The 24,494-nt window shown below is 43.1% G+C and overlaps 1 protein-coding gene across 5 annotated transcripts in view; it reads right to left on the reverse strand.

Moving 5' to 3' along the window:
• Nucleotides 1–24,494, reverse strand: part of fhod1 (formin homology 2 domain containing 1) — a 329,870-nt gene that overhangs the window by 299,528 nt on the left and 5,848 nt on the right. The window lies entirely within an intron of this gene.

Below are 24,494 nucleotides of genomic sequence, written 5' to 3' on the forward strand. Positions count from 1 at the left end.
AGCCTCACTCAGTGGTGTGTGTTGTGCAGCTCAGGGGCCACACGTGGCCCATCAGGGTACTGAGGACAGCCCGCAAGGCATTTTGTTGAATGTCGACCACATGCAGGGATGCCAGATTCCGCTGGTTTTCATCCACATCATTTTTTTTCCCCGACCAGCACAGATAAAACAATACACACACAAAACAAGGGCAAGGTGCTTGCTGATTGCAAAACATTGACTGTGAGGGCCGTGAGCTCCCTCTGCACCCAAAGTGCAAATTATTTTGCTTTTGCCATTTGAAGTTGATGACAGGTCTATTTAATGTGTGAATAATTAAGCATTTTCTATAACACATATTTCAAGTTTTGCGGTATTAAATGTTTTAATCTTGTTCATGGGGGTCATGATTAATGAACAAGCCCCGATTTCAATCTTGCTGCCCACTGAGGTGAAAGAGGGCCGCTCACGCTGTCCACTCACTAGCCTCGATTGCCCATCACTGGCTGAGCTTATGTGCAGTAAAAAGTCTGACAACACCAGGTTTTAGTCCAACCTATTTATTTGATAATATTCTCACTAGCTTTCGAGGGGACAGCCTCTTCGTCAGGTGAATGGAGAGTTCTGGCCTCAGACAGAGCATATAAAGCACAGACAGTTTAGAGATTACTGATTAAAATGCGAATCCTTACACCTAACCTGCTGTTCAAGACCTGAAGTGGCTGATAATGTGAGTGGTAGGAGCACTGATCACAGTTTAAAGAGATGTGTATTGTCTCCAGACAGTACAGTAAGTGAGGTTTTGCAAACCCAGGCAAGTCACGGGGGTTACAGATAGTGCGACATGAACCCAAGATCCCTGTTGAGACCGTCCTCACGTGTGCGGAACTTGGCTATCAGTCTCTGCTCAGCGACTCTGCGCTGTCGTGTGTCGTGAAGGCCGCCTTGGAGAATGCTTACCCGAAGGTCAGAGGCTGAATGCCCGTGACCACTGAAGTGTTCGCCAACAGGAAGGGAACAGTCTTGCCTGGTGACTGTCGAGCGATGTTCATTCATCCGTTGTCGTAGCGTCTGCATGGTCTCCCCAATGTACCATGCTTCGGGACATCAGACAATACACATCTCTTTAAACTGTGATCAGTGCTCCTTCCACTCACATTATCAGCCACTTCAGGTCTTGAACAGCAGGTTAGGTGTAAGGATTCGCATTTTAATCAGTAATCTCTAAACTGTCTGTGCTTTATATGCTCTGTCTGAGGCCAGAACTCTCCATTCACCTGACGAAGAGGCTGTCCCCTCGAAAGCTAGTGAGAATATTATCAAATAAATAGGTTGGACTAAAACCTGGTGTTGTCAGACTTTTTACTGTGTTTACGCCAGTCCAACGCCGGCATACCCACATCATGAGCTTATGTGCTCAGGTCCTGTAGTGGGAGCTAAACTTACAGCCTGGCTCACCGATGAGAGTGCTGCCAATTGAACCAAGGCTGATTGAGGAAACTTTTGTGAACTACAATGAAGTTTGATTTGGTGACAAACAGGCTATTAGTTATAAAGGGGAATTGAGAAGTCAGAATTTCTCCAATGCAGAGCACTGGGCCATGATTGCCTGTGGTGTTTGGTGGCCTGGACCTTCATTACACACAGTTCTGAATTGAATATTTTTCTAGACATGCTGTCCCAGATTATCAGAATAACAAGAAGTTGAGAATAATTTCCTCAATTTACCGTTACATTGGTAACAGAGCACAATTTGACACATTGACACACTGACATGAAACAATCCCATAGAGTTTTACAAGTGTGTGGATTTACAACTGTGCCATAAATAGAACAAGGTCATGTTCTTTTAACATGGGATCAAGTCCATCAGAAGACTTAATTCAAAGTTACTCATCAGTGAGCAGCTCTTCAATGCTATACATATAGCATTATGGCTAAATATTACAAGCATTTCTACTGTAAAAGCAGCAATTTTAACGTGTTACACAGGAGACAACAAATAGGGCTGGATTTTGCCACTAGTTTGCTGATCCCGATAACAGGATGATGATCCTTGGCCTGGCTCTGGAGCTTTACTTGATCCCATCCAAAGAAACTATTCTCCACATGATCATGAGAAGAAATGCAAATATTGCACAGGGCAACCCTACACATCTGTGAGAAGGTAATGTCTGAGTGTGAACCATGAGTCAGCAGTTACAAAGAGGTAGTTATCCAATTAGGAATGGAAACTTACCTAAGCCTCTCCCTGTCGCTGCAGGGAGTAGCAATTAGGTAAGACCACAGCTAGAGTTTTAAAAATTTGCAAATGAAAGGAGGAAGACAAAGCTGAAAGAGGCCCTGGGACATTGAGTGGGAAACGGTGGGATGAGTTACAGATTTTAGTTACAGTAACTGCCGGCGGGGGGGGCAGTGGAGCGGGTGCAATCATACAATGAGCAAAACAAGCAAACAGTGTTTCTTAAAAAAAACACCCGCAATAGTCAAAATAAAATGGAGACGAAAAGAAAAAGTAGCAGCCAGAGAAAACTGCATGCCTACTATACTGATAGTTAGTAGTGTGTCCACTTCTTCCTCCTCCCATCTACGCAACTTACCATCCCTTCTAACTGTGTGTGATTTGCAAACTTGGATGAACAACTCTCTTCCTTTCTATGGCAAAAGGCTCTCACAGGCTGCAGTCAAATTTGCATTCCTGCCCATTGGCCAGGTAGTGAATGTGGCTGGGTGTCAGGTAGGACTCAGAGTACTTTCATTTAAATAGGCCCCTGATGTTAAGATGGTCAGATCTCCACGCTCTCCAATCCCTCTGGGCACACTGGCCATGATGTGGAGATGCCAGCGTTGGTGTGGGGTAAACACAGTAAGAAGTCTCACAACACCAGTCTGCTTTCTTGCATCTTTGTAGAAACTGGCCATTGCCAGGCTTGTGCCGAATTTTCTGGCTGACCCTGCCACCCACCCCGCGCCCCCCCCCCCCCCCCCCCCCAACACACACACACACACACACACACACACACACACACACACACACACACACACACACACACACACAGTAGGGCTTCATTAACCCCCAGACCAATCACCACACTCCACCCAAATTGATTGCAGCTAACACAAACCACCCCCCCCACCAACACCCCAATCCCACCACCAATCACCGTCATAAAGCAGCAGTGGTTCCCCCCACTCCCATCAATCATTATTACAGCACGGCAACCGGATTCCCCCCCACCAATCACTGTTGCAGATGGCACAGCGGTGCCCTCCTGAATGGTCTGCTCCTACCTCCCCTTCAGCCCCATCCCTTGGCACTGCAAGAGTGCCAGGGTGGCAGTGCCACTTGCAGTGCCATGATGGCACTGCTAGGATGCCATGATGGGACTGTCCAAGGGGCACCCACCTCCTGGGGAAGTGGGATCCTCAATGTCCTCCAATTCTACCACCAAGACTGTCACATCTGATCCCCTTTGATGGGGACTATACATGATCCTTGCCAGTGAGAACCATCACTGGCAAAGCCATAGAGGAAAGTGAGTCAGGATGATTCTATCCCAGGCTCACTTTTAAAATTTAAATGCTATTTTTGGGCACGAGGCTGATCATGCTGGATATTCAGTGCCAGTAAGGTTGTGAGGTGAGAAATCGGGTGTGAACCTGGTTTCTTGGCTCTCTCACGATCTTACCAACTCGTCCCTCCCATTGGCCAGCGGGGCGAAATGCTAAGATCACTCCCAGTGTGTCTAATCACTGGGAATGATATACTTTAATCAAGATTTCTTCTTTCCTCTCTTGGTGACTTTGGAGCCCTTTCTTTTACCTGATTCAGATTCTTCCTATTGCGCCATGCTGAGAGTTGTCATCACACTTTGTATTACTAATAAGCCCGTAATTGATGTATCTTTAATTTCATGTTCTAAATAATCCTCAATCCTCCTTTCACTTCTACTTGTTTGTTTGAGATGTAGTCCATCAGCAATACTTTCTCAATCTCCCTCATTTGGATGGGCAGAACCTTCAAATTCGAAGTGGTGGTCTCAATGCGCAGTTGATGAGTCTTCTACTCATGGCAATATAATCATTAATGAGACTATTCCTCCTGTAATTGGTTAAGTGACCAACCAACAAGCCATGACACACTGACAAGCCTGCAGTGTGATCACCCAATGCCTACATTTGTGCATCTTCAGCAAAGGTTTATCAAATTTCACACATGTGCACAGACTCTGACCTATTATTTGCTTCCTAATCTATTTGTTGTTCAGGCAATTCTAGCACTGCAGCTCAGTCCTGACTCTCAACCATTAACTGGGCAGCAGTACAGCACTGCAGGCACATTGACCAATTCTGCTGGATTGACAAGTAGCCTGGGAGGGCATCTAGGGCAGCTGCCAGGATTGTAGCTGAAAAGAGATGCCCAAGGTCTAGGATCCCAGGGCAAGCAAGTCTGAGGATTTGGGCTTGTTAAGGTCAGAGGCGATTGGGGTGAGGGAGATGGTTTAAGAGAAAAGATAGGAAGGAAATGGGGTATTCAGTTTAAGGAGGGCTGCCACATAATTGGCAGAGAGCAGCCTACAAAGAGCAAGCCCCCACCCTGCCTCCCTTCCTGTCCTCTAATCATTTGAGGTTAAAACTCGGGTCTTCCACTCCCACTCTGCTGTCAATCATTTTAGCAAACCAAATAAACTAAATCAAATAAATCGAGGGACAAAGTAAAAGGGGCAGTCCCTTAAAGGGGGGAACCTCCTGAAACAAATACAAAGTGTAAAGGAAACTTAAAACATCAAACCAAAATGTGATTAAAAGTGTCAATAACATATCCCAGTCCCTGTGGGGCCCAATGTGCACAGAAGACCTCAATGGTACTCAGGGACACTGCATACTCCTTCTCCAGAGACACCTGGCCATGAATATAACTGCAGCAGAGGGACAGAGAGTCAGGTCGGACGACCCACTCGATCACCCGCTGCCTGGATCTCTTTATGGCAAGCTTGATGCTGCAAACATTATGGCATGGGCGACATATTATTCAAGTCAATATGCTTGATAACAAACCTAATCAAACCTTAAGTAACCATTCTAATATAATGAGGGGGCTGCTGATTTTGACATCTGTCCGCCCTCCGTTTAATGGGATTGCAATACCAGCCCACCCTCTTGCCCCCACCAAGACAATATAAAGTTCAACTCTACGAGCGAGTCTCACCTCTCCTTAGGATCTAGATAGGCTGGGCGAATGGGCCAGGAACTGGCAAATGGAATTTAATGTTGGCAAGTGCGAGGTGGTCCACTTTGGTAGGAATAATGGTAGGAAGGACTATTACTTACATGGCGAAAAACTGCAGCAGGCGACGGTGCAGAGGGACCTCGGGGTCCTTGTGCATGACTTGCAAAAACCCAGCCTGCAGGTGCAGCAGGTGGTCAGGAAGGCTAATGGGATGCTGGCCTTCATAGCGAGGGGGATTGAATATAAAAGTAGGGAGGTCTTGCTGCGGCTGTATAGGGCATTAGTGAGGCTGCAGCTGGAGTACTGTGTGCAGTTTTGGTCGCCGCACTTACGCAAGGATACTTTGGCCTTGGAGGGAATGCAGAGGAGGTTTACTAGGCTGATACCGGAGTTGAGGGGGTTGAGCTATGAGGAGAGGCTGAATAAACTAGGCTTGTACTCGTTAGAGTTTAGAAGAATGAGGGGAGATCTCATTGAGACATATAAGATGATGAATGGGATGGATAGGATAGAGGTGGAGAGACTCTTCCCGCTCAGACAGGACAGTAGGACTAGGGGGCACAGCCTCAAGATAAAGAGGGGGCGGTTTAGAACGGAGTTGAGGAGGAACTTCTTCACTCAAAGGGTGGTGAATCTCTGGAATTCTCTGCCCGTTGAAGTGGTGGAGGCTGCCTCGCTAAATATTTTTAAGACGCAGGTTGATGGGTTTTTGATAAGCGAGGGGATTAAGAGTTATGGGGAGAGGGCGGGAATGTGGAACTGAGCCACGACAGATCAGCCATGATCTTATTGAATGGCGAGGCAGGCTTGAAGGGCTAGATGGCCTACTCCTGCTCCTATTTCTTATGTTCTTACTCGCCCCTTCGAATTTCATGGGAAAGGCTCAGAACGGATGCCTCTGCAACCTTCTCGTCAAAAGGAGAATGCTGCATAGTAATAAGATCTTTAATTTCACAAGGAAATTAAAAACTACATTCTGCAAACCAAGCAATTTCACCAGATGCTTTTGCTTAAAGTATTCAGGATGTATCAACAGGATGCAAAGTGAAATCAAATTTTATATCAGAAGCCCACCTTTGTTTCTCTTTGCAATGATATTAAGTTTCATCCATTGATAAATATGCCATAACATATATAAATATATACACATACAAATACAACTATAATAGGGATGATTTAACAATCTGTGCTGTAAACATTGCATTAAGTCAGCTACTGATATTGCCAAAACCACTAATATGGAACAATTACATCTGGGTAATAAAAGCAGTATCATTCCCACTTCAAGTGTAAGAAAATGGAAGTACAAGTGTAAAAAAAAATTATTGATTTTATATAAAATTTGGGTAGCAATTAAAGTGATAAAATTGATGTCAATTTATTAGTCTGCTCCAGTTGCACCCTTTGTGTAATCTATTCTTTTCATTGGATTATTTGTCATTAAACTGTAAAAGTTTAGTGGTAAAAACACCAAAGCCTGAATGAACAATAAAACGTTAGCAGTTATATATTCACTGTACCTGTGAGTTGTCCCATTTAACTGTTTTTTCGGCCAGCAAAAAGCTTTAACTACGGCGCAGTGAACTTTATCTAGCAGAACATTTATCAAGCACACATTATTCTAGTTACAAGTGGTAATATTTAATTATTAAACTCAATCAAGTTGTCACCATAGGTTAAAGCTGAAAGTTGACTTCAGAACTACATGCAAGGGTTGGCAAGGCTGAAATTTGTTGGCCTTGGAAAGGTTGTGGTGAGTTGCCTTTTTAAACTATTGCAGTCCATCTGTTGCTATTGCACCCACAGTGACAAAGCTGGCGTACCAGTTATTACTGGTGCTCAAGTCAATGCCAGGAGGCTGTCCAGTATAATTCTTTTTTGACTTCACCATCGTAGTCTAGTGGTTAGACACTTTGTTGAGGGTCTGGAATCACATGTAGGCCAGACCAGACCTGGACAACAGATTTCCTTCCACAAAGGACATTAGATTAGCTTTTGATTCCTGTTGTCGTGGGATCTGAACCAGCTACCCATGATACTTGTCTGCTCCTCTGGATTACTGGTCCAGTGACATTACCACAACGTCACCGCCACACTGCTATTAAAAAGGCCAACAACAATCAGTTGAAGCTCACACATGAAAAACATGAGCAACAGGAGATTCACAGCCTCAGATGGACGAAGGGCGAGTGGAAAAAAAAAACACTCAAAAAATAAAACAGAATGGCAGGATGTGACTTGTACACTCCTGCAGGAGATGTGAAACATGAAATCAGCTCAACTTTCCCTCTAGGCACATGACACTTTAGAATATCATGTAATTACCTGCTTGTGCTTCTGTTATGCTGTCAGCATCTGAATTGAACAGATATTAAATCCAACATTCTGTATATGTAATGTTTACAAATTCCAACTTGAAATTTTATTTCACACTGCCAAAGTCAAATGAACCAATACAAAAGTGAACCGATCCCATGTCACACACGATAAAGACACACAGGTTACGCTTGATAAAGATGAATTTGCATTGGATTTTGTATGGGAAATAGCTGCAATTTGTATCCAGAATAATTCGCATTTATGACATTATGTTGCAAGCTGTCATGATTTCAACTTTCGGCTATAACCTATGATAACGATTTAATCGAGTTTAAGTATTACCATTAGTAACCAGACTAATGTGCACCATAAATCATAGAATCTCTACAATTCAGAAGAGGCCATTTGGCCCATCAAGTCGACACCTTTTCTCTGACAGAGCATCATGCCTACACGCTCTTACCCACTCTATCCCTGTAAACCCACACATTTCCCATGGCCAATTCACCTAACCTACATACCTTTGGACACTAAGGGACAATTTATCACGGCCAATCCACATAGCTTGCACATCTTTGGACCGGGAGGAAACCTATGTGGACATGGGAAGAACAATCACCTAAGACTGGAATTGAACCTGGGTCCCTAGAGCTGTGAGGTATCAGCGCTAATCACTGTGTCACCATAGTAAATGTTCTACCAGATAGAGTTCACCATGTTATAGTTAAAGCTTTTTATTGGCCCAATAAACAGTTAAATGGAATAGCTCACAGAATACAGTGAGTTTATAACTGCTTTTTTTATATTGTTCATTCATACTGTAACTGTTTACACCATTAAACTTTTATAGTTTAATGACAAACAATTAAGGTGGCCAGAGGTCCTGGTTCTGCTAGGACAGTCCCAGATTTTCATTAAACATCTGGCTCCCTGACTATTTGCTCAAACTAACTCAAATGTCCCTGTTTGCGGATTTTCCCTCTTCACATGAACCAAGTTCGGGAGTTCCACCAACAAGTCGCCTTTTTTGTGCAGCACCAGCATCTGTTTTCACTTTCTCCCTCCTCCATCTAAACTTATGCTCCATTTAGAAAGCAAACAAAAATCCTCCCGGTTGCACCAAGAATTTGAATTTCGCCACTTGCCGACCATAAGCTGGTCCAGGAAGCTTCTGCATCCTTCTCGCTGGGAGTAATTTTCTCCTCTACCCGCAAAATGGACTGGTTCTGAACAGGATGACCTTTTGTTGCCCTGGGTTGATTCAACTTTAAAAGAGCCTTGATTAGCCAGTTGGAATGATCTGATGGAATGGCCAATCAGGAATTTCACGCAGGAGGTGAGTAAAAAATAAAGCCTTTGTTCAGTTTTTCTTTAAGAAAATTATTATACTATTGAACTAGAAAGAGTGCAGAAAAGATTTACTAGGGCGCTACTAGGACTTAATGGTTTGACTTATAAGGAGAGGCTGGATAGACTGGGATTTTTTTTCTCTGGAGCATAGGAGGCTAAGGGGTGATCTTATAGAGGTCTATAAAATAATGAGGGACACAGATCAGCTAGATAGTCAATATCTTTTCCCAAAGATAGGGGAGTCAAAAACTAGAGGGCATAGGTTTAAGGTGAGAAGGGAGAGATACGAAAGGGTCAAGGGGGCAATTTTTTCACACAGAGGGTGGTGACTGTTTGGAACAAGCTGCCAGAGGTAGTAGTAGAGGCAGGTACAATTTTATCTTTTTAAAAGTATTTAGACAGTTACATGGCTAAGATGAGTATAGAGGGATATGAGCCAACTGCAGGCAATTGGGATTATAGAAACTATAGAAAATTACAGCTCAGAAACAGGCCTTTTGGCCCTTCTTGTCTGTGCCGAACCATTTTTTGCCTAGTCCCACTGACCTGCACTTGGACCATATCCCTCCACACCCCTCTCATCCATGTACCTGTCCAAGTTTTTCTTAAATGTTAAAAGTGACCCCGCATTTACCACTTTAGCCAGCAGCTCATTCCACACTCCCACCACTCTCTGCGTGAAGAAGCCCCTCCTAAAATTCCTTTTAAACTTTACTCCTTTCACCCTTAACCCATGCCCTCTGGTTTTTTTCTCCCCTAGCCTCAGTGGAAAAAGCCCACTTGCATTCACTCTGTCTATACCTTATACATTTTTATCAAATCTCCCCCCATTCTTCTACGCTCCAGGGAATAAAGCCCTAACCTATTCAATCTCTCTCTGTAACTCAGCTTCTCAAGTCCCGGCAACATCCTGTGAACATTCTCTGCACTCTTTCAACCTTATTTACATCCTTCCTGTAACTAGGTGACCAAAACTGTACACAATACTCTAAATTTGGCCTCACCAATGCCTTATACAACCTTGCCATAACACTCCAATTCTTACACTCGATACTCCAATTTATAAAGGCCAATGTACCAAATGCACTCTTTATGACCTATCCACCTGTGAGGTCACTTTTAGGGAATTCTGTACCTGTATTCCCAGATTCCTCTGTTCAACTGCACTCTTCAGAGTCCCACCATTTACCCTGTACGTTCCACTTTGGTTTGTCCTTCCAAAGTGCAATACCTCACACTTGTTTGTGTTAAATTCCATTTGCCATTTTTCAGCCCATTTTTCTAGTTGATCCAAATCCCTCTGCAAGCTTTGAAAACCTTCCTCACTGTCTACTACACCTCCAATCTTTGTACCATCAGCAAATTTGCTGAGCCAATTTACCACATTATCATTGATATAGATGACAAACAACAATGGACCCAACACCAATCCCTGCGGCACACTAGTCACAGGCCTCCACTCAGAGAAGCAATCCTCCACAACCACTCTCTGGCTTCTTCCATTGAGCCAATTTACTACCTCCCCATGTATAGCTAGAGACTGAACCTTCCTAACTAACCTCCCATGAGGGGCCTTGTCAAAGGCCTTGCTGAAATCCAGGTAGACAACATACACCGCCTTCCCTTCATCCACTTTCCTGGTAACCCCCTCGAAAGCCATGTTGACTCTTCCTAATAAGTCCCTGTCTATCCAAATATTTGTAGATCCTATCCCTTATCACACCTTCCAATAACTTTCCCACCACTGACGTCAAACTTACTGGCCTATAATTTCCCAGATTTCTTTTGGAACCTTTTTTAAGCAACGGAACAACATGAGCCACCCTCCAATCATCTGGCACCTCCCCCGTGAATACTGACATTTGAAATATGTCATCCAGGGCCCCTGCAAGTTCAACACTAGCCTCCCACGAGGTCCATGGGAATACCCTGTTAGGGTTTCAAAAAAAAAAGAGTGGCATGAACAAGTTAGGCCATGAACAAGTTCCATGCTGTAAACTTCTATGACTCTATGACTCTAATTAGGCAAAAATGTAATTGAACCAGAAATCTGTGGCTCATAACAGCTGTCTTCAATCATTGGGGGTCCTACTAACGTGGTCAGCTCTAGCTGGACATATTCCAGGAGACGTTGGCACAACCTTCTGCCTTCAACAGCTCTTTCCCCAGACTCCTGTCGTTGGTCACCCAATGTGTCAATTATCACAGAGCCCAAACTTATCAAGTGTGTCGGTTTTTTGACTTTTGAAAATCTGGTCACCCTACAACTAATGGCATAGGTAATAAAAACAGAAAATGCTGGAAATATTCAGCAAGTCAGGAAGTATCTGTGGGAGAGAGAAACAGGGTTGATTCATTTCTAATGGGCCCAGTCCTGGCCTGGTGAATATTCCCAACATTTTGTTTTTATTTCAGATTTACAGTGTCCACAGTATTGTACTTTTATAATGGCATAGTTAAGCCGCTGTTATGCCATGGTACTCCTTATTCTGCAATCATAAAACACTTGGGTTTTGTGCAGCTGCCTGGTAAACACACATGAATTTGTTAAAGTTACGTCTCTTAAAAGTTCTGTGAAACCAATACACTTCAGGTCAACATCAAACACAACATTGACTAACCATAACTAATGCAGAGCTATCATCACTGAATGAAGTGAGACCCCTTGTGAAGGGAGACTGTGGCAGTGGCAAAATAAGTCTTTATTAACCAATCCACATCCCCACAACACTTAAATAATTAATAATAAAAAATAATTATTCTGTAGGCAAGTGCTGCATTACTGAAGTTATGTCCTGAAATTAAGGTATTTCACTGCTAAAGAAAATATTTAATGAGTTAATTTTGCAAAAACATTCCGTAAAGTTCAAAGGTTATGAGAGAGACAGAAAGATTGGCTAAGTGAGTCTGGGATTTCAGTAAATAGCAGAAGTAATGGAAATTAGAAGAGCAATTAAGCTGGCACACACATTGAAGAAGAAATGATCAACATGGGGTCTAAAATCCCAAATTATAGTGAAGTAGTGGCTGGAATTCTCTGGTCTCCCACATTCCGCCACTGCTGCCAGTGAGAATGGAGAGTCTGGCGCTCAGCAAATCTCCGTTCACTGCACGGAGACTGGAAAATCCCAGCTGCAGGCGAGATCAGAGAATGCTGCTCAATATTACCAACAAAACCTGCAACTTCAATAAGCAAATCTGCATTATTTGCTGCATTGAATAAGAATCCAGATTTTGAGAGTATTCTTGTGCAATTTTCATGTCTAAACTTTCACTTCCTCCACAGTTTTAAAATGAACACAAGGCTATCTCATCATTCACCTGGTGGTACAGGATGCAGATGTATAATACTATGCTGCTGCTCGGTTTCACCAAAAGAACCAACACAAACAAAACATGCTTACATAGTTAGTGTTCAGTAAGCTTGTAATTTTCAAGCATTTCAAAAACAAATGGTAGGAACACATGCAGCAAAGTTGATAAATTTGCTTTTTAGAACAATTACTCGTGTAATTTTGTTGCCAAACATCGGGCTTGAAAGGGAGTTTTGAGATAGCAGAATCTAAAAGAGCAGTCACATGACCCTTCAGTTAATCAGGCTTGAGCGTGCGAATTCTGGAGCTGAGCACGGCTATTTCCGCTCCAGTTAGGAGTTTGGAGCCAAGGAGTACAATCGCCTTTATATGACCCTCTGTATATAGTTACTAGCCTTTATAAACTTTTCATTCATTATCTACTTCTGGTTGTCCGTTTTTGCAAGATACTACACACATTAAAATAGATTTGCATTTGTATAGCATCCTTCTAAGCCCCCTGACATTCCAATGTGTTTTACAGCCAATGAAGTGTTTCTGAAATATAGTCACTGTCATGATGTTATCAGCCATAATTATACGTGATGGCGGAGCAGGCTCAAAGGACCGTGTTGCTGCTCCTATTTTCTGCGTTTGTATATTGGAAACACAGCTCCTACAGCATAAACCAGAAGGATTGGTAGTGCAGACAGGTTATTAATTCAATACCCAGATTGTCACAGTAGTCGATATCAGCATGGTCACCACAGATTGCATCAAGGAGATGAAAAGGAGGAGAGGTAGGTCAGCAAAGTATCCCAGATAGCTATCCAGTAAATCTTTATGGAATAAATATTTGACAGAAACAGAGTACTCCTTTAATATTAGTTGCTGAAAGTAGCTAAGGAAAGGTTTTCACAGCTGTATAGAGATGCTCCCTTATCTTCTTAAGCAGTCCCTCAGGACCAAGGATGACATGCTTCCACTCCAGTTCCATTGGACCTATCAGCCATTTCGGAGCCAATGCATGATCATAGAATCCCTACAGTGCAGAAGGAGGCCATTCAGCCCATCGAGTCTGCACCAACCACAATCCCACTCAGGCCCTATTCCCATAACCCCCACATATTTACCCTCCTAATCCCTCTTACACTAGGATCAATTAAGCATGGTCAATGAACGTAACCTGCACATCATTGGACTGTGGGAGGAAACCAGAGCACCCGGAGGAAACCGTTGCAGACACAGGGAGAATACGTAAACTCCACACAGACAGTGACTCGAGGCCGGAATTGAACCCGGGCCTCTGGCGCTGTGAGACAGCGGTGCTAACCACTGTGCCGCCCTAAATTCTACCACAAATGGAGCAAGTAGTGCTTCAAGGATTAAGTAGATAACGTGTTTGGAGGGGTGCATACCCTCTTCAATGCCTCAGCTTCACCTGTGCGTTTTCCTGGTGAAACTTCTCGATGTACCTCCTGCCTTCCTGAATGAACTTGTTCCATTTTAGTCAGTCACAAGAAGGCGAAACATCCTCACTGACTCATAGGAGTCTCTGGCTTGTCTTTTCTGTTGTTGTTAGATTGAAATCCTGGACCCACTCCCCACCACCCCCACCCCCCCTCCCCCCAAACAGCTCTGCGGGTGTCTCTGCACCTGATTGGAGTGCTCCAAGAAGACAACTCACCACCATTTTCTCAAGGGCAATTAGGAATGGGTGACAAATACTGGTCTAGCCAGAGGTGCCTATATCTCATGAACAAATTTTAAAAAACAAGCCAGGAACTCCCATGAGCTAATGAGGATGTTTGACCTCTTCAGGAATGCTTTGTGGGCATCTCAAAAGTGTTGCTGCTGTCCCATTGAAATCTCCTACTGTGACTGAGTTCAAAGTAGAGCAGTTGCAGAGATGCAAGCAATGGTTCACTTCTTACTACCATGGAAGGAAAGAATGATTCATTGATTGTGGGGTACAGGTTAACTGTGTTAACAAGTCAAATGGCCTCTCCTCACCTCCAGCCTAACTAATATGTTGCAGGAAAGAAAGAATTCCTTTCAAAATCATGCCAGTGAAAACAATGATGTTTTACGGTACAGGAGAAGTAGAAGCCAAGAGTTTATTCACATAATTCCTCAGATGAGGAACTTAGCCAAGATTTTAAAAATAACCAACTTGATTATCAGCTTTCTTCAAATCATTCATAGCAATTCTATTTTTTAAACCTTTTCTTTCTTGATTACTATTTAACATAAGAACATAAGAAATAGGAGCAGGAGTAGGCCAACTAGCCCTTCGAGCCTGCCCCGCCATTCAATAAGATCATGGCTGATCTGTCGTGGCTCAGTTCCACATTCCCGCCCTCTCCCCATAACCCTTAATCCCCTCTCTTATCAAAAACCCATCAACCCGCGTCTTAAAAATATTTAGCGAGGTAGCCTCCACCACTTCAACGGGCAGAGAATTCCAGAGATTCACCACCCTTTGAGTGAAGAAGTTCCTCCTCAACTCTGTTCTAAACCGCCCCCCCTTTATCTTGAGGCTGTGCCCCCTAGTCCTACTATCCTTTCTGAGCGGGAAGAGTCTCTCCACCTCTATCCTATCCATCCCATTCATCATCTTATACGTCTCAATGAGATCTCCCCTCATTCTTCTAAACTCTAACGAGTACAAGCCTAGTTTATTCAGCCTCTCCTCATAGCTCAACCCCCTCAACTCCGGCATCAGCCTAGTAAACCTCCTCTGCACTCCCTCCAAGGCCAAAATATCCTTGCGTAAGTACGGCGCCCAAAACTGCACACAGTACTCCAGCTGCGGCCTCACCAATGCCCTAAACAGCCGCAGCAAGACCTCCCTACTTTTATATTCAATCCCCCTCGCTATGAAGGCCAGCATCCCATTCGCCTTCCTGACCACCTGCTGCACCTGCAAGCTGGGTTTTTGCGACTCATGCACAAGGACCCCGAGGTCCCTCTGCACCGTCGCCTGCTGCAGTTTTTCTCCACGTAAGTAATAATCCTTCCTACCATTATTCCTACCAAAGTGGACCACCTCACACTTGCCAACATTAAATTCCATTTGCCAGTTCCTGGCCCATTCGCCCAGCCTTTCTAGATCCTTCTGTAGACTCTCCCCACCCTCTGCACAATTTGCCTTTCCACCAATTTTAGTGTCATCAGCAAATTTCGACACCCTACACTCGGTTCCCTCCTCCAGATCATCTATATAAATGGTAAATAGCTGAGGCCCCAGCACCGACCCCTAGTCACCATCCGCCAATCCGAATAGCACCCATTGACCCCCACTCTCTGCCTCCTATTTGACAACCAGTCCTCTATCCACGCTAACACCCTACCCCCAACTCCGTGCCCCCTGACCTTCTGCAATAACCTCTTGTGAGGTACCTTGTCAAACGCCTTCTGAAAATCAAGAAAGACCACATCCACCGGCTCTCCTCTATCCACCGCCCTAGACACATCCTCATAGAACTCCAGTAAATTTGTCAGACACGACTTCCCTTTAACGAAACCGTGCTGCGTCTGCTCTATCAAGCAGTTCCCCTCAAGATGCCTCGCTATTTCCTCCTTGATGACGGATTCCAACATTTTACCTACAACAGACGTTAAACTAACAGGCCTATAATTCCCCGCCTTTTGCCTGGCACCCTTCTTAAACAACGGCGTAACATTAGCCGTTTTCCAATCTTCCGGCACTTCCCCGGAATCCAGCGACGTCTGGAAAATAACCACCAAGGCATCCACTATCACCTCCGCCATTTCTTTCAGGATCCTCGGATGCATTCCATCCGGTCCTGGGGACTTGTCCACAATCAGCCCCTCCAGTCTGTCGAGCACCACCTCTCTAGTAACAGATTTTAACTATTTGAGATTTTAACTATTAAAGTATCAAGTCACAGGAGGAGAGATTGAGACTGACTATAATTACCTCAGCTCCAATCCCTCACCAGATAAATAGCTCAGAGACTCTGGCCAGAATTTTACCACCCCGCCCGCCACGGAAATCAAAGCAGGCAAGATGCAGACAATGGGAAGGTCCGTTGACCTTGGGTGGGATTTTATGGTTTCAGGATGAATGAGGCTTTAAAATCTTGCCCTTTGCGTCAGTGTCGAGTGACCACCTGAGCAAGGCCCTGAAGAAAAATGTTTCTACATTTGTCAAGCCAATCCTCACCTATCATTAATGCCACTGGGAAAAACAGGCTAGAATCTTCAGGTTCCTCCCCTCGTACTACTTTATAAAATAGCCAATGCCACACAGATAAGTTGTTTGCTCCTTGCGCTGATATCTATGCTGCGTTTAGCTCCATCACGACCACTGTCCTTCAAAGTACCAGTATCTTAGTATTGTGAACCTCAGGTGTTTGACTAAAAACACTGTGGAAAGGCACACTACAATTACATGCCACCACTGCCTTCCAGAGGAGAATGCACAGCAGCCTGCATTCTTCTTACTTATTTCAACTGACAGTCTTCACAATTCTGAGTCTAATGTTTCTAACTTCAAGTCCCAGAAATCAGGTTGGCACTTCAGTCTATCATTGTTAGAAGTCTTTCAGATGAGATATTTAATAGAGGGCCAATCCTCCTGTTCAATTGGACACCAAATGTCTCTTGGATTTTCAAACAGTGTAGAAGCTTGCCTTTGTACTGATTAACGTACCTTTCCTCCAATGAATACTTCAAAAGCAAAATGTCTTTATCTCAGATGTTGCTTCAGAGAATTAGCTAGCCGTAAATTAAATGGATGAGCTTGACCACATAACAACAATGACTGCATTTCATAAGTGAACTTGTTGAATATCGTTGCATCCTGTGCGAGTGATAAAACTCTATAAATTTTACAATTTTGTAATCTGAATTGAAGCTTCTCCACTGCAGTCCAAGTATAATGCATGTTCTCGGTTTGGTCAATTGGTTTGGGTTTGGATTTGTATTTCTAAACAAAATGGCCAAAGGTTACAGATTGGAAAAGGATCTTTGGCGCAAAGGAATCTTTATAATGCAAAACTATGACAAAAGCATCATTCTGCTTCTCCCCCACGTAGCTGGGCCCGAAAGCCCTGCCCTAAGGGCGAGAATGGGCATGGATAAGAATGCAAAATTGTGAGCTGACATACCGGTTTCCTGACCCTGTTCCAGCACTGGCCATTTTTGCTGAGACAGGTTCAGAACCCGCAGGGCTGCCTGCTGTCACACAGAAGGTAGCCAATTAGGCTCATAAAGGGCTTTGTTAACGCTGATAAAAAAAGAGTTTTCAGTCGGGCTCCAGTTTGCTGGACTGGTGGGGGATGTTTTAGGCACGCTTCTTTATGCCAATGCATAGCAGTTGCATGAAAATCTCAGTGAGTAACTGTTTCATCCTGAGTGGCACATTTGCAAGCACCAAAAGAGTCCTGACTTCTGTGTCCTGCCCCAGAGGGAATGTACTTTGGATGATCGTGTACAGCTTTACAAAGGTGTGACACCCAAAGCCCCAATTAGGACTTTGAGCTTCTTAACTCCGATTACTTTCCTTTCCAATCAAATGGATGGTACTGCACTCATTTGCATTCATCAGGTCACAGCCAGAAAACTATCTGCACCCACACCATTAACTCTGGTGTTCTGCATGAATCTTGGTCCCATTGCTATTTCTCATGCTGCCCCTCACAACAACAGTCCAAAACACAATGCCGGATTCCATGTGAATGCCGACACCTGGCTTTAACTCCTCACCACCTCTTAGAGCCACAGCATTCTTAGATTTGTACACTGCTTGTCTGATATCCAGTCCTGCATAAAGCAGAAATTGCCTCCCAACTAAATAGTGCCTTGATCAAAACCATTGTCTTCAACCACAAACACCATTCCCTTGTCACCGACTCCATCCCTTTTCTTGGCAGCTCTCCAGTAGATCTGCTTCTGTTTGAATAGCATATTTTAACAAAAGAACAAAGAACAAGAAGAAAGAACAACCCAGCACGGGAAACAGGCCCTTCGGCCCAACAAGCCCATGCCGCCGCATCACCCTACACCTATTCTACCCTGTGTGTCTACGAATAGAACCCCTGACTTAGCCAGATTCAGGGGAGAATAGTGTCAATTTGGTAAAACCAATCAGCCTAAGAGCACATCTTTGGGGTGTGGGAGGAAAGCGGAGCGCCCGGAGAAAACCCACACATCCACAGGGAGAATGCACAAACTCCCACAGACACAGGCCCAAATCCATGTATCTGCACAGCCAGCAGTGCTAGTCACCTACCATGTCCCAACCTCCTGTAAGTGCCCAAAGGTAGAAATCTGTCACTCACCTTCTCTAAGCCTACTCTCGCCTAAGCCCAGCGAGCCAAAGCCCTTCTCACTCAGTTCCCACTCACTCCGCTGCCCGCTCTATGCTGCTACCCCTTTTTTATACCCCCCCGCTGCCCCTTAACGACAATCCCCTGGCCTAACTTCCGGTACGGAAGTAAACTACACTCTAACAAGCCCCGAGAACCGGAAGTACAGAAAAAAAGCGGTTTTTTACTATAAATCAGTCACTCACCACAGCCACAGCCACCAGGTTCAATGCTCCGGAGAACAAACAGACACACAACTACACAGCACTTAATACTCTGAAAATTATGGTCTAATTCTGTTGTCCACTAGTCCATATAATTGCATGATTTTCCTTAACGTGATGTTTTATTACTGTTTTAAAATCTATTTTACACACAAACACACAAAAAAGTGGAGCGAATTGGACCCAAATATATCTGACCCATCAGTGGAACAGATTTAAATGGGCCAATAGTCACATAATCTTCCAAAACTTCTGCTCTGATATGTTCGCTGAGGATTGGTTCCTCAGAGAAAGGGGAAGTTTAATGTAAACTCATTTCCAGGAAAACTGTCCTGAAAACATTGACTGGTGTATAAGAACCCAGGGAATGTTCACACAACAGATGTTACATTTACACGAACATTTTACAAAGGGAGTTTAACAACGAGATGAAGTTGCTTCACCGAACAATCTTCATGACGCAAATCAATTAAAGCAGGAATGCAAGGCACAACGAAATTAAAAGGGGATTCTCAAGGGATACATACTCCAGCACAAAGCCCATTGTCACATGGATGTTACTGAACCTTACCAGAGAAAGCCTCAATCAATAGCCATTTGGTACTAACACTTGGAAGCATACATCCACAAATTCAACAACTGCACTGAGGCCTTGAAACCACTTTCAAACATTTAAATATTTTGATTAAGTCCCAACAAACTTGGAGAAAATAGCTGATTGAGTCAGGAACTAATATTTATTGAAAGGATTAGATTCCCACGATTGATAGTCTCTGGAGAGGGAGAGACAGCACTGAATCAAATGCTGCGACCATGTGTTTAAAACCTTCAGGATGGGAAAAAGTACACAGAGCAATTGTTGCCAGATTTGATGCATATGATTCCTTTAAAAGGCCTAAGCTATCTAGTACTTCTTGACTCTTGATTTGAATGATCTGATAACACTTTTTGAAGAAACTTCCAAGTTTCATGTTGTATGTGTCATGTCATTTACATTGCTGTGTCCAAGTTAAAAGAAAGAGCCTCACTGTCCTGATTGCTCCCCTTTCTCAGTCTTGAGTATCCCCCGATAGAGCAAGCTTTCCCTAGAAAGGCAGTAGCTGAATGGGTGCAATCCTGGATGTGATGTTGCACCTACTCTGGCAAATCACATATCCAGTAACATATCACCCGGCTCTGGTTTGCTGCTGGAAACAAATTTTAAGAAGCCCACACAAAAGAAACGGCGACTTCTGTGACTGAAGGTGGAAATCAGGCACGGCTTTTAACTGTTTGCTTCCTGGCACTTGCTAGTATCGGCACAAAATAAACTGAACATTTCTCTTTCAACTGTAAAGTTTTATGGATACAGTCCTCATACACAAGAGATATATAATTGACTCAATTATTACCAAACAATACTGCAATACAGGTCAACATTTCAAAATCCTTTCTGAATCAAAATAAAGCAACAATGACAAAGTGTGAAAAACCTGCACAGTCCAGTTCTTTGTGGATCACCGCATCTTTAACACTTAAAAAGACTAAAGATTTACCAAATTATATATACTTCCAACCACACCACACAACCATGTCTGACAGCAATCTCACAGATCTACTGTAAACATTTCCGTAACCAAGATGGTTTAAGATAGTGAGTTGTTTCGTGCACTTTATGCTTATTGCTATTGTGTTCTGTGAAAATGTGGTACAGCAGGTTGTTTTGAATTATGGTGGTTGACAATATATCATTCATTCAAAGTAGGATTCATTTTTTTAAAGAAACAGACAATAGATAAAGCTTCCAACATCATTAGAGAAAGTATGTGACTGGCCCAATGCAGCTTAAGACAGGTGCTCAGTGGAAATGTCACAATTTTCCCCAGATCTTGCATCAGCCCTGCAGCTAACCACTATACCCGACACTGTGCAACCACTATCAGGATTAATTCAAGACTATAAAGTTGATTTCTTCACATTTCTTCCTTTTTTTTCTAGAGTGCAGTTTCACAGGTGTTGGCTTCTATCTAGTAATGAAACCCAAGTAGCCAATCTTTGGTATCCTGTCCCCCTCCAACAGTCACAAATGTATATTTTCCCACTGGAAGTGAGTCAGAACTTTCCCTTTCCTAACCCAAGGTATGAAAGCATATGTTTCAACATCTGACAGAGACAAATTAACTCAGCACAAACCTGGCATCTCCCTGTCTGTAGAACACACTGCACATCAAGAGCACAAGAAATAGGAACAGGAGTAGGCCGTATAGCCCATCGAGCCTGCTCTGTCATTCAATACAATCATGGTCGATCTTTGACTTTAGTTCCATTTTCTAATTTGCTCACCTTAATTCCGGGAGACTAAAAATCTGTTTATCCCAGCATAAATGCATTCATTGATGGATCTCCATAACCCACCAGGGCACAGAATTCCAAAGATTTACGACATTTTGAGTGAAGTAAGATCTTCCCAACTCTATACGAAAATGATAGGCCCCTAATCCTGAGACTGTGCCTTGTATTTCAAATTGTTTAATTTCTCAGCATCTGCCCAAGGGAGTCAAGAATTTCATCCACTATTGGACTGCAAAGGGATCCACAATCTTTGGCTTTTTACGTCAGCTTGTCTCTGTTTTCTCATCTGTTGGTGATGTAATCCATCCACCATTTCACAATCTACATTTACATTTCTCTTTCCTTTTTGGCATGTATGTGTTATCTCAAAATTTTGGTTAATAACCACCACCACTCTTCTTTTCCTGACTCTGCATTGTATTCTTCGCAGACCTGTCAGTCAGTAATTTTCCTTGTTCATCCCTCCTAATCTCACTGCCTTGCCAATTGCACCTCCAGTTACTGGACTACTGCTACAGAATAACGGGAGATAATCCTGTGATTGTAAAATAATCACACGTGAAGAAAGCCATTTTATTCATCATATCTTATCTGCCCAGAATGGCACTTGAGTTTCTGGAGAATCTAATTGTTATTCATCCAATTGTTCAGGTTTCTCACTTGCATTCCAGAGATCACAGGCTTGTGGCCTTCCTAACCTGATCCTGAATTCATCTTTTACTAGTTCAAGCCTATGTTGCCTTGATCCAAGTTTGCAATGTGGTTTAAAATATTTTAAAAGATTTTCTTTTATCATTCCTTTAACTATTTTCTTTATCTTATCATCTATTCTTAGGATTGCCAACTCAGAATGAAGCTACTCTGGGAGATTTTGTTTCTCCCACCATTGTTTATACAAACATATGAGTTAGGAGTGGGATAGGCCATTCAGCCCCTCGAGCCTGCTCTGTCATTCAATAAGATCATGGCAGATCTGATTGTGGTCTCAGTTTACATTCCTGCCTACCCCCAATAACCTCTAACTCCCTTGTTAGTCAAGAATCCATTTACCTCTGCCTTAAAAATATCCAATGACCCTGCTTCCACTACACCCTGATGAAGAGAGTTCAAAGATTCACAAACCTCTTGAGAAAAAAGTAATGATTTCCATCTTAAATAGGAGACCTTTTATTTTTAAACTGTAATCTCTATTTCTAGTCTTTCCCACAAAGGGAAACATCTTTTCAACATCAACCCTGTCATAAGAACATAAGAACTAAGAGCAGGAGTAGGCAATTCAGCCTCTCAACTGCTCCGCCATTCAATATGATCACGTCTGATCTTGTCTCAGCCGCAACTTCACTTTCCTGCCCGTTCTCCATAACCCTTCATTGGTTTGTCTTCTATCTCACCTTTCACCTCAAGACTGGAATAAAAGCTTAGGTTTCTCTATCTCCCCCCTCATACTTTAGACCTCTGGCACTCAGGATGAACCCTCTCGGCACTGCCTCCAATAATTCAACGTCTCCCCTACATCTTGGAGGCCAGAAATAGAACTTATTTGACCAAAATGCTGTACAGTTTCACAGTGCCTCTTTTTTGTATTATAGTGTCATAACTCTAGTTCAGTGTAGAAACACCGCAATAGGCCATCAGCCCAACAGGTGTATGTTGACATTTATATGCCACACAAGTCTCCCTCTTCTCCAATTACTTTGCTTCTTCTACTCTGCTTCCATTTTGCTCTATTCCATCATGTCTCCATCAAACATTGCTTAAATGATCAATGTGCGCTGCTTCAACCACGTATATGTCAGAGTTCCATATATTTACTATTCTCTAAGTAAAGGAATTGGCCTTAAATGCCTACTTAATCTTTTAGTAGTCACCCTCTCATTCTGGCCTCACCCAACAAAGCTTTCTATTTGCTTCATTAATTGTTATGCCAGTATTTGAACATGTTGACGGTCAAACCTATTCACCCACTTTGAACGTTTAGGGAATAAGTGTATTGTTCATATTTTTTCCTTATCTGCAGTACTTTACGCTAGCCTGTATTAAATTGCATCTGTCATACTTCCGCTCACATAGATATTTTGGCCAGCTTTTTATTTGGACTTCCCAAGCTGTTTCCTAAAAATCAGCCTTTCCTCCTATTTTTGTATCATTCTGGCAATTGGAATGGAGCCAGTGTGTGCTGGTACATTAAGGAAAAGAAGGACTTATATTAATATCACACCTTTCACAACCTCAGGACATCCTAAAGTGCTTTTCTGCCCACTTTCTTGCCTTGTAGCCATTTTTGGAACATAAGAAATGTAGCAGCCAATTTGCACACAGCAAATAGCAGTAGGATAATGCCCAGATAATCCGTTTTTGTGATGCTGGATAAGGGATAAATAACTAGGTCACCAGGGAGAACTCACCTTCTCTTCTTCATATAATGCCATGGGATCTTTTATGTCCCCCCCAAAGGGGCTGACGGTGCCTTGGATCTAATGCCTAATCTGAAAGATTGCACCTCCAACAGCACAACATTCCAACAATCCATATTTTGTGTTCAAGGCTGAGATTTTTCAGTCCTGTCTACAGTGGGGTCCATCACAGGCAGGACAGAATATTTGGCAGATCAACAAAAAGTCCATTGACTTGAGATGAAACCAGAGAATCCTGGCCCAATGTCTGAATGGAAACTAGAACCTACAATGTTCTGACTCAGAGACAAGGGTATTTTCCACTTAGCCATGTTGACACCTAATTTGAACAAATGCCTCCTGCCATACTGGTGAATTAGGTTAAAGTCTTATTTGAAAGGTTTCTTTCCAACTGAGGGTGAATGGTAACACCTACCCTACCATCTTTGATCTACCAGGTAGAAAGTGAGAAACTTTTATATTTCAGTCATTGAAAGAAGATGTTTCTCATGTTCTGAAACATGGGCACATCCATTGTACTAACTTTAAAACTTCACCAAATATAATTCCTCATGAAAAAAGACAAAATGACAGTCTCCCAATATGATTCTGTCATATCGTACCACAGTATGTTAGTAATCCAATCATTATGGCAGCATTTTGTTTTAAAGAGAGGTTAGGCAGGAATGCACTTTTAAAACAATATTAGAACTGCTCCCCACCACAGCTGCACTTTGTCTTTCTTTTCCTTTTTTTTAAACTGACCACATTTAGAAACGGGAGAAAAAATACTTATAAGACAAAGGCTGTAAAATATGCTCGGTGAGAACCTTTGATACTTTCTTGGATTGTTTCACGAGTTATTTTAAGACAGTGGCATGTCTTAACACGCCTTTGCTTTTCTTCTGTTCCTGTCAAAGCCTATCACCTATACTACCCAATTCAGTTGCAAGAGTTGGACAGAGCAGCTCAGTTCTCAGAGGCCAACAGTGTCAAACCTTGGCCAATAGGCAAGGCACAAAAGAGGAATGGGCCATCAC

Source organism: Carcharhinus amblyrhynchos, chromosome 4 (genome assembly GCF_965287045.1).
Source record: "Carcharhinus amblyrhynchos chromosome 4, sCarAmb.v2.hapA, whole genome shotgun sequence".
In the NCBI taxonomy this organism is placed as follows: Eukaryota; Metazoa; Chordata; class Chondrichthyes; order Carcharhiniformes; family Carcharhinidae; genus Carcharhinus; species Carcharhinus amblyrhynchos.